We start from the raw sequence: 11,568 nt of genomic DNA on the forward strand, positions 1-11,568 counted from the left end.
TTGTCAAAGTAAATACTGTACTCACAACTGAATTGAAAGAAAAATCAGAGGTCTAGACATTGCTTCAAGTGCTAAGTAAGACTAGCAGATTTTCAAAAAGTATAGAATTGGTGTACATATAAATAACTGAAGAGTAACACTGGAATTTAATTTCTTCAGCTTTAATAACACACAATTCAACCAAAGGCTGATACCTCCAGTGCTTAAAGAAATATGCCTGGACACAAACCATCTGTATTGCCACCAGTCTTTTTAGAGAGGAAAACCTAAAATCTGATAAAGATGTGAATTTCACACACACAAGTGTTTCTTGATGAACACCCTGTTTTGCTATTGTAGCAAAAGCAGTATCATCAAGTAACTTACTCAGCTTCCAGTCATGGTGATGTGCCAGTGAGTCTACATGGTCTGTCCTGGATGATTTCCATTGGTATTTCTTCCTCAGAAAGCTTTCTGTAACCTTTGGCAATCCAGAAAGGGCACTTGCATTACGACAGCTCTTGGTTCACTTAAGGATAGGACCAAGAGTAGGTTCAACCTACTGCATTTTTTCCTTCAAGGATTCTGATAAGCATGGAGAACTGGAAGTAAAAGTTAGTTCCACAGGTTTTGGTCTTCTCATCAGTTCTGCTCTGACAGCACAGGCTAAATTTACAGTCACCACTTAAGACGGAAGTACAGAAAACTTGCAAGAGAGTGCACAAGTGCTCTGCTCAAGTCTGACTCGGTGAAACAGAGTTTCCTCTCCAAAGTGACAGAACAGTGCTTGAATTTAAAGTCAGAATGGTGCTTGTTCCACAGAATATGGTTCTGCTTTATGTCAAGAGGCAGCAACTTTGTTTAAGAAAGAAAATCTGAAATCAGTAAGATGAACCCAGTATTGGCAGAGTTTCTTTTATGTGCCAGAGAAGTCAGGATAGGTACCAATACTGACTGCAGTCTAGAAGTCTTAACAGTCAAGTATGCTCAAGCTGAAATCAGAAATGAAAGTTTAAGAGTTGAAGTTACTGCTGCAGCCAGCACCTGACACCATGCTGATTGTGTTTGCTGATTTAACTGCAGAGATACCGAAAGTAAGCCACAACCTGCTCCAATTTCAACTACTTCAGTCATAATGCATGTGCTCAACTTGCTTTTCTAAGTATTCAGATTAGAGGCTGAGGCGGTTGAAAATTACCGAGACACTCTAATATTATAATGATAATTTATTTTTACTTACACATAAGTGTGTGTATATATCCGTATGTCTGTGTATATATCTGTATGTCTATATACATATATAAAAAAGGATTTTTTTTTTTTTACTGTAATGGGAAGATTAATCTCAAGTTCCATGGGAGATTTTAGTTCAAGATGCCTATTATTTAAATTTGCAATGTTGAGAATCAGCAGAGAATTATCTGCACTGCAGTAAAATATTCACTAAAGAAACATAGTTTAATTATTATTAAATAATATTAGAAAAAATCATTAAATGCTAACAGTTATTTGCATATACTTGTTGCAAAGTAATGTTCACCTTAAAGCACAAAAATTGTGTAAGATAATAGTAGCTTACAAAACTACAGTTGAGTATGTTTGATGCAAACCTTCAAAAAGTTTACCATTTCCCTTTATCCATTCACCTTCTCCCTCTCTCAGTAGCTACAATAACACTGATTGCTTCATGAGTAACCTCTATGACAGAAGAAAAAAGCTGATTTACAAATTCCATACCAATAAGCGTGGAGAATTCTACAGTCAGTCATCATCTAAAATATCTTCAATAGCACCATAAACTCAAACATTTTTCTTATTTATCTTGTGGGTTTTTTTTTTTCCTGTTTATATTCCATTCTTCTGTTTCACAGTTCTCCCTTTTCCTTACCTTTAAAAGCTCTCTCCCACACCCACAACACATGCATGCATTATATATGTACACCTGGCTGGATAAAAGCCAACGATATAAATAAAAAGTAAAACCTAATGACTGTTTTCCCCTTGACTTGGTGTAACAGGTTCAGCCACTGATGACTCTAGACCACGCATTTCTGTGGTTCTTGATCACACTTGTAGCTTAAGCACAAACATGAACACAAGCAAGCCACTCTGAAGATTGTTAGGCCAATACTACAGGACCTATCTTAAAAGGTTTCGCTCTTCTTGGAGCTCATCAGCTGTAGGTAACGGCCTAAATAAGCAGCTTTTCCTTTTCAAATCAAAGCAAGGGAGACAGACCATGTAATTAATCTCAGCTAATACAGCAGCCTTTATATTCTAGCACTAACTATAGCCACCACCTAAGAAGTCACACTTCTATTCTTCCCTAACTGCTATTATATTGACTTCTTCCTACCTTAGGGACTATAAACTTAAACTTTGTTATTTGGGTTCCACATCTGCAATTTCAGGTGCTTCCTCACTGCTTTTTGATTATTCTAATTTAGACACTAAATCAGTTAATTAGCTAGACAGATTTTTTTTTTCTTTAAAGTCAATTTTATTTTGTATTTCCACCTTTAAGATAGACTTCAAAGGAAATTCTGATCTTTATGATGTGATAACCATTTCCAGGCATTGGTTTGCATTGAAATGCAGCCTCATCAGCCAAACAGAAGAACACAGAAATACAAGTTAATTTATGAATTATTAAATTTGAGTTTGCTCAGATTCTTGATGTTGCATTTTACTAGCAGAAATAATAGTTGATATCACTGATAAGACGACTGCCGTTGCTGTGTGAGGGTAAAATTGTGCTTATACCTATTTATGTTCAGAAATAACTTGTGATTAAAAAAAAAATTCAGAATACCAGTTTGGGGCATATGTTGATCTTAAACGTACTCGATACACAGTGAAGCAAGTTTAGTAACTTTCTGCCAATTTTCTGATTAGAAAGAACACATCTTCACAGGTGGTTTAAAGAAAAGCTTTCCTGCCGTGTCAGTCCATTCACTTTTAAAATCTGAATGAACCTGTCATTGAGATGAAGATATTGAATAAAAATTCAGTGCATGCCTGCACTTGCAGAAAAAGTTATTGCTGTCGTATCTGGTTTAGCACTTCAGTCACTTGTTTTGGGCTTCTAAACTTGTATGGCTTCAACTGTCATTTGATTTGACTAATTTTAAATAATTTCTAAATGTTCATAAATGCTTTGTTAAAGTGTAAAAATAAATTTATTTAAGATAAAGGCGCTTACATTTATTCATCTTAGACAGATTTCAGTAAAAAGATGCTGAAGTATTTTTACTTTTTCTTTACTAAGAATTTGAACAAAAACCCCACAAAGATTGATTTCATTCCCTCATCTCCCTCTCTGTCTGTCCAAAATAATGATGCTGTCTTACTCATTTCTTTGTTCTTCATCCTCTCTTGGTTCATATTCTGATCTCCCTTTTATCAACAGTCAAACATTAATATATGTAATTGATTAAAAGTATTCCTTCATTCCCCTGTGTGTCTTACTAAGAAAAAGAAATCAATCTAGAATTTATTTCAGGGGGACACATCTAACACACTTAGACCAAAACCCAGAAAGACAAAAGATAAACCTTTTATACTTATGGAATTAGATTGGCAACATCTTCTTTTAATGTCTATTTTAACCATTTCTGATAATTCTCCTAGTTCAACTTAAAATTTCAAACTCTGGTCCCATCACTGTATGGGATAAGTAATTGAAGCATAAGCAATTGTGCACCGAAGTATTAAAAATACTTTAAAATGTTACTTCTGCATCTAAAGCAACAGGAGTAACAGAGCATCTTTGAGAAATAATATGCATCTTCTAGTTGCATAGTTTCCTAAAAAGTTAAAGGTCTGGATCACTCACAGGTTTTTAAGATAAAGCTTGCTTACAACTATTGGACTCAAATGCTTGCATAAGATCTTTACAAATCAAAACTGACTTCAGTCTAGAAGAAGGGAGTAAGTGAAAAAAAACACTAGACTAAGACCAAGAGAATGGATTATAACTTTGCTGTGAAATTCTAGACAAGTCGTGGTTCCTTTTTTTTTTTAAAATAAATACAGACGATCAAAAGCTACTCTTAAAGAAGATTTTGCAAAAACATGCACATATTGTACAGTAAACTTTCTTGAAAATGAATGGGCAATCAAGTAGTTTAGGAAATAAAATTTAGTACTATGAACTAAACATTTCCCTACTCCATGCCTTGCCACTTTTGTTTAAACTGTAAGATTTTTTTCAAGGCATAAAATGCCATCTGTTTTGTTCGTACAGGACATTGCATGCAGCAACAGATCCTCAGCCAGTCCTTATTGCTTTAATTTTCTGTTACAGAAAACAACCACAGCATTGGTCTAAGCCCCAGTATGAGACCAGCAATCTTATCTTCCCACCTAGTAAGAAATTGATGAAGATTTTACTAGAAACAAAGATGGAACAAGTAACAATATTTAATCATGGGTTTCTTTCAAAACCTTCAAAAGCTTTTAACACTATTTTAAAAAGAAGCTCCAGATTACCTCAAGACAAAACAAAAAATTCAAATCCAGGTAGAGTTCCAAACCATCTGAATTACTGTAACACAACAGGATTTCAGTTCACATATATAACTGTTCAATGCCTAGAACAGAAGAAAATCCCTGCCCTAAAGAATTTACAGGTCAGGTGCAAGACTATAGACAGGTTGGTGAGACCGACAGTAGGCACTGTACGTTAGTAGCCTACTTCTTGTGAAGTTTAAGTCACAAAAACAAAGAAAGCATTAAAAGAATGCTACAGGGTATTACTTTAGGTATATAGCGATATATATTCATTTTTAGTAAACAGGAAATTGTCAAGCATGGAGAATAGGAAAACTGAAAGCTATTAAGAACAACACTGTGTGTTTAAACACGTATTGCACAGTCAGATTTGTCTTCCAGCAAACTAAAGAGAGGATGGATAGAAGTCAGGACACAAAGTGTTTAGAATACAAAAATGCTTTTCTTGAATAACTGCAGAGCCATCACAAACTCTTATTTTTCTTCATTGCCCAAAAGCCTGAGGAATAGAAGTGGGTTTTTACAACTTGCCCTGTTGATTTTAAGGCTGAAGTTAAAAGTAACATCTATATGTAAGATTTACCACGAGCCTGCAAACACAAGCAAATTTAGCAGTTAAAATTGTTTCCTTAAAATAAAGCAGTGTTAATGTTAGATAAATGAAACATTACACCATGATTTTCAAGGAGTAAGAAGTTGGAAATATCCTAATTAATAGCTTACCTCTTCCTCTGAGGAAGGGAAGACTCATCTTCTTTATAACACTGGAGGGGATTTCTGTGCAGTCTGTGTTTCCCAGATTTTCCAGTGTGAATCTTACAAAACCCTTTCTAGCCATTTTATTCTGCAGGTTCTCAGAACTGCTTACTAGACCACAAGAGAGAATTCTAAAATTGCCTCTTCACCAAAATGAAATATTTATTAGGAAATGTTTTGAGTTACATTTTTGCCCTGTTCTCTATTAACCTAGATTAACAGATTGAGCATCAACAGAGTAAGGAATGCACCACCAGCAGGATAACATACATAAGTGAAGACTGACAGAATGCAGACAAACTCTGATCTCGGGCTGGCAGATGACAGTATTAAGCATAATCACTACTCTCCTCCCAATCCATCCACATCAGTAGAAGATAATACCATTTTCAGTATGTGTCATCACCTCTAGTTCTCTATCACCTGCTACCATCTTCACCAATCAATAGTAATCCAAGCAAGACCTTCCCTTCCCACCTCACTTCAGATGTAATCACCTTAGATTAAAAGTTTCAGCACATCAGAAAAAGTTCACAGAAACTGCTCCTTTGGCACACCTGTAGAAATGGTAAATTCCAGTCAAAGGGGTAGTGACAAACACCTGGAAACATGAACTACTATCACAACTGAATTAGGAAAGAAAGCTTACCCAAGCTTGATTATTCACACAATGATAATTTTATCTCCTACATTAATTTAAAATGTAAAAACATCCTCACTGACTTCACAAGTCTACAAAGTCATATTTTTTTGAGAAGTGTTAGACATTCTTAAAAGGGCATAAGAGTATAGAATAAGGAATTTACATTAAATTTAAAAGTATATCTGCCATTTGGCACAGTCAATGGGAAAGTGAACACACATATAGTCCCAGGTAACCTTAATTTTGTCTGAGCTGCCAGAAATGTACAATACTTTCTTCAAAAATCTGGCTGCACCCAAACTAGTTGTCAAAACCACCATTGCCTCCCTACTGCCTTAGTATTTACTTTGATGTGACCGGTCTATTAAAAGAGTAACTTAAAATAATTAAAAGATAAGATTCCATAAGCACTGCAAAAGAAATTTAATATACATAAACAAACACAAAGAAGACTGTTGTGCTTTTTATGTGGCATTCTGCCTGTCCCCAAAGCACTTCTCTCCCTAGGCATAACTCTGCCATGCCCACACAGCTAGGTTGCTCCACTGTGCAATCCTAGTTAAGCCTCTCGAGACTTGCAGGCTTGCCCATATTGCTATTTAAAAAAAAAAAAAAAACCAAACCAAAAAAACACCCCCAAAAAACCAAACCGTATTTTGGTTGCATCCACTAGGAAACCAGGGCCAGAAACACTTTAACATGCATACTTCATAGCACACCTACTTCCAAATAATTTGCTGTCTGCTCTGCTATACAACCTGCAGGATCACAATCATATAGCAAGTTAACTGATACTACTACCCAATCAAATTTTCTTAATGTTTACTGTTGCCATAAGTTTCTTCTCAAAGTCTATTCTGCTGTTATAAAAAACTGACCTACAAGCAGTAACACAGAATACATTATAGTAGAGCTGGAAACTTCCTCCCTTCCCTGCCTCCTATCTAACTTCTCTTTGCAGACTATATTCAAAAAATGCCTTTTAGAATATTCAGTCCTTAACATTCAGCTCTGCATGGTCTTCTATTGCTGTTCCCACATACGCAGCTGTAACACATGCAGAACTCTGTCAGCTTCTTTTCCAATCATCTGTGATCCAACAACATTCCAAATATCTGACCAACTATGGACAGAAATGAAATTTTTTCTTTAAGAAAGGAAAAACAAAATAAGCCAAATGTAAAACTAGTTGATCACGGTTGCCATTGTCTTCTGTAAAACTAAGAGCTTTTATCCCTCACCTTTGTCACTTTTCCTGTTTTTAAAAAAATTTAAGTTAGGGACTAGGCTCCCTGTTTGCTTTACAGCAAAATACCCTCTTCACTCCTCCACCACTTAAATGAAGTAAAAAGCTGCACATGAAAGCAGCAAGACTGATAAAGACTAAAAAATACCTCACACTTGCAGTCAGTCAGTAACTGCTTACAGTAGAGTTATTACGATTTTAAGTGTTTTGTAGCTATAATACACACACATAATACAACCAATCTTTTAAAAAGATTGCTGTCATAATTGCATTCCTTTCCAAAGAGATACAACTGGCCAAATAAAATTCCACAACAGATATCACATTATAAGATCTCCTACCATTTCTTCCAGATTTAGGTTGCCTAAAAGTCTTCAGTGGTATTTTTATAAATCTGTATTACTTAAGCACAGCTGAGAGGTTAAAATACTTTCATTCCTTCTAGTAGCCCTTGAAAGGCCACAGGGCTGGAAAAGACCCACGAAACTATTTAAGTTCAGCCACAGTTTATCAGTAGAAACCTGTTTAAACACTAAACCAAACATACACCATACAATCATGATTTCTTCTCCCTGGTACTCAAGGGGGGGGGAAGAAATATTAACTCAATACAAATATTATGAATTCAAATCCTTATCACCAGATAACATAACCCTGAAACCACAAAGTAAAAAAAAAAAAAAAAGTAGCAGTGATAGATAATGGCGAGAGAATCAGGCTGTGCTGTGATTGGAACGCTGAAAGCCAATCCTTCACACCTGCTGGGAAATTGACTTCATTTCTATCAGGTGATGTATTCTGTAACTACAATGGTAGCGTCAATACTACAGACTACCATGTCTGAACTAAGGGAATTATTGACCTTACCTTTTAAAAGAAGTTCTAGGAAATTATTTGCAAAAAGTGCCTCATTTGAATACATCATTTAGGTTCTATAAAAGCTTGTGAGGGGCCAGCCACATGAAGCCAGACTCTCTGAAGTATGCAGAGAGAGTATGTGCTGTGCACTCTGGTTAATGTGCCAACTAATCCCCAAGACATTGGTTTAAACTTCAAGACTTGATTTTTCTCCCTCTTCAAAAACTGTCAGCTTGCAGAACATACCATAGATAACGTACGACCACAGCTACAAAGAATTGTAAGTTGTCACTCCTAATGCCACCCTGTGGTACTGAGTGCGTATTATAATTAAACTGATGGAAAAATTATGTCTTTTTATCAACACTTTATGATATTGCAAAAGCCCTTGTTCTTGCATTACGGTTTCTTCCCAAGTTTTCCATAGCATCCATCACTTAACTTTTTAGAATTTATATTATTATTGAAACCTCTAGGTTCTGTGATAAACCAGAAGCCTGAATATATTAGCTGCAATACAGACAACATATAAAGGAATTCACCATTCTAAGTAACATACAGCCTAAGACAAAAAGCTCTCTGCTGCAAACAAACAGGGAGTTTGAGACAACACTGATCAGCCTGCCAGCAGTCTAAATGCTGTCATGGCTCTTCTGTATTCATCACAACAAAAACTTTAATGAACAAGGTAGGGGGGGAGGTGGGGTGTCACAAGGCACTTATACAGAGGTCTACTGGATGTGCCCTCTTAAACATGAGATCGTGTAACAAGTAGGCAACAAACTCTGGCATCCCAAACACCAGAGTGGGGAGTTCCCTTCTTGTTACTGAAGACGACCTCAGCAGCAGATTGGGGATAAATCATCAAACAGCTATAAAATAAAGACAAGAATCCTATGTATGATAATGATAAGAAGCAGAAACCCAAAGAGGATTTAAATAGGACAATACAGTCAAGGCAACGACCTAAGCAAACTACCTCTGGAGTAGCATATTGGACAGATGAAAGCATAGCAAGAATTTAAGGGTCAGAGGAATGACGTTGCTGGAAACACGATGTGAACTGACTATTCTCCTAGGTCTCATAAGGAAATCCATCAGCTTCACCTTCCCCAGCTAAGGGAACTGCTGCACAAGTAATATAACTGTGTGGGTTTTTTTAACTACAGGATTGCATCTCACCATCTCACATAGGAATACTTTTTACATGTCCAATACCTCACATGAAATGCAGAAATCACTACTTCATACCAGAAGTTTGCCATAAATGAAAAATTTCTATGCAAGTTATGTGAGTGTGAACAAACAGGTAACTGCAATCGGTTACATAACACAAGTTTTTAAGTTCCATACCACAGGTAGTCACAACAGATCACATTACCTGAATTACACTGAGAAGTCTCTCAGGGCAACTTCCACTTTCCTGGGCTCAGTTCCTTCTTCAAACGTTTAAAGACAATCTAAAAAGATGGGGGGAAAAAAACCAAGTTTTTTTTTTTCCAAGAAAGATGTGGTTTTCCACAGAAAAATAACACCCCCCCCCCATTTTGCATACAACTATGATTATGCTACTTTTGCCCTGATTGTGTCTCCTGCTAATTACAAAAAAGCAAAGCCTGCAGATTCTGCGTCTATGCGAGCATCTGTCTGCTACAAGATGAAACAAGAAGACACAGCCAAAACCACTTGGGTGCCAGGACCGTTCCCGCTGCCAGCCAAGAGCCTCCACAAAGAGAGCAGCGGCGACGGAGCGCGGGGCAGGTAAACCTGCCAGGCTCTCTCCAAGGTATCCGGGGCCCGTTTAGGAGCACCCGACGCGGCAGCGCACCCTCTCCTCCCTCCCAAGACTTCCCGCAGGGCGCTCCGCTCAGCATTTCCTCCGCGCCAGGCCCGGAGCCCGGCAAACCCCACCACCGCACCCGCAGCTCCCGGGGCTGAGGCGAGGGGCTCCGGCTTGGCGCTACCGCCGAGACCTTGCGGGCAGGAGGGGCGCGTCCCGGGCCTGCCCGCCGGCCGGCCGGCCGGCCGGCCCCTGCACCCTGCCCGGGCAGCGGCGGAGACAGGGGCACCCCCCTCCCTACAAGGCCCCGCACCCTCCCACCCCGCGGGCAGCAGCGGAGCTCGCAGCGGGCCCGCCTACGGCCCCGCCAGCGCCTGCCTCCGTCCCGCCCGAGCACGCACCTCTCCCGGGGACGGCGGTCGGGGTGAGGGGGGGTGTCCCGGGGCTGCCCGGGTGCGGGACGCACCGTCCGGGCTTCGGGGGCTCCGGGCTCCGGCGGCCGCCGGCGGCTCCGCGGGCACGGGCGGCCAAACACCTCAGCCTCCCCGCTCCAACGGTCCCCGGCCGCCTCGCGGCGCCCAGCCAATCCGAGCACGCCTCCGCAGGGGCGCGCGCACTCCCGCCAATCTGAGCCCGCCCTCGCCTCACCCCCTCCCCCCGTCCTCCGCCGCCGTCAGCCAATCAGCAACCGCAGCCGCCCCTCCCGCTCCGCGCGACGCCGCCTGGCCGCCAATCACGAAGCAGACGCTGCTCCGCCGGCGGACGTGCGTGCGCTCCCCCCCCCCCCCAGCCTCGCCCCGCCCCGCGCGCTCCCCCGTTCCCTCAGCCAATCGGCGGCCGAGGCCGTGCGCCGCCAGCGCGCTCTCTCCTTGCGCCAGCCCCCGCCTACCGGAGCGCTCGTGCTCCCCAGCCAATCAGAGGGCCAGCTCCGCCTCGCCGCGCGCTCCCGTCGCCGCCGCGGCGCGCGCCGCCGGCTTCTCGGAGCGTCCCCTCTCCGGGCGCGGCGGCAGCGCGCAGGCGCAGTGCGCGCGGCTGAGGAGACGGCCGCGGCCCCGGGCTGCCCTGACAGGAGCGGGGGGCCGGCTGCGGTGCCTGTGGAGCGGTGCGGAGCGGAGAGGCGGTTTCTTATAAACCGTTGAAGCGCCCGGAGGTAACTGTGGAAACCCGTGTCTGAGCCTGAGGGCGACCTGTCAGTGGGACAGGGGGAGGCCCGGCACGGGTGGGCTCTGGTAGAGCGCTCCGTGGTGTTGCTGTGGCTCCAGAAAGCAAAGTGCGGTGTTTGTGCGTATATATATATATTTGTGTATCAAAGCCCCACAGAACCAGTCGGTCCGGTGCCGCTCAGCATGTGCTCCTGTGTGCTGAGCTGTGGCCTGCTTTCATCCACAGGAGCGTTGGTGAGTTTCAGGATTGGGCTGGGGCCCTGCGTCAGAAAAGGGCCAGGGAAGGAGGTAAGGGTGAGGGATGGAACCTGCACCGGTCAGCCCACAGCCAGCCCCTCAGGAGGCATCGCCAAAGCAGTCTGCAGGATCCTCCGCTGAAGGTCAGACGCTGGTGTAGTGCTTTAGCTCTGTCAGTATATCTCGCTGTGACTATACCTTCAACACCCTTCATGGGCTGGGAGGGCAGCTTTGGCTTGTAAGGAACTGTGCACTTCAAGGATGTGTCGCTTGTACACCAAGGGAGTCTTCTAAAAGCACCCTGCTGTGTCTTACAGCTTCCCCCACCAGAGGAATGGCAAGTTTTTCAAATGACAGTCTCCCCTGCTCCATTCCTTGACCATCTGTGTCTGGC

The 11,568-nt window shown here is 41.7% G+C and overlaps 1 protein-coding gene across 7 annotated transcripts in view; it reads right to left on the bottom strand.

The window, feature by feature from the left end:
* The window catches only part of DTNB (dystrobrevin beta), a 214,487-nt gene extending 204,100 nt beyond the window's left edge, over positions 1-10,387 (bottom strand). For 2 of the 7 annotated variants that reach the window (XM_052809548.1, XM_052809546.1), the window contains exons 1-2: positions 10,176-10,374; positions 9,376-9,454 (exon numbers count right to left, since the gene is read on the bottom strand). The gene's annotated coding sequence lies outside the window, so the exon portion shown is untranslated. Of the gene's footprint in view, positions 1-9,375; positions 9,455-10,175 lie in introns of all 7 variants that reach the window. The other 5 variants (XR_008238481.1, XM_052809547.1, XM_052809549.1 and 2 more) reach the window with 5 other exon arrangements.
* Positions 10,388-11,568: the final 1,181 nt, after the last annotated feature.

The sequence above is a fragment of the Harpia harpyja genome, chromosome 15 (assembly GCF_026419915.1).
Source record: "Harpia harpyja isolate bHarHar1 chromosome 15, bHarHar1 primary haplotype, whole genome shotgun sequence".
Lineage (NCBI taxonomy): Eukaryota > Metazoa > Chordata > Aves > Accipitriformes > Accipitridae > Harpia > Harpia harpyja.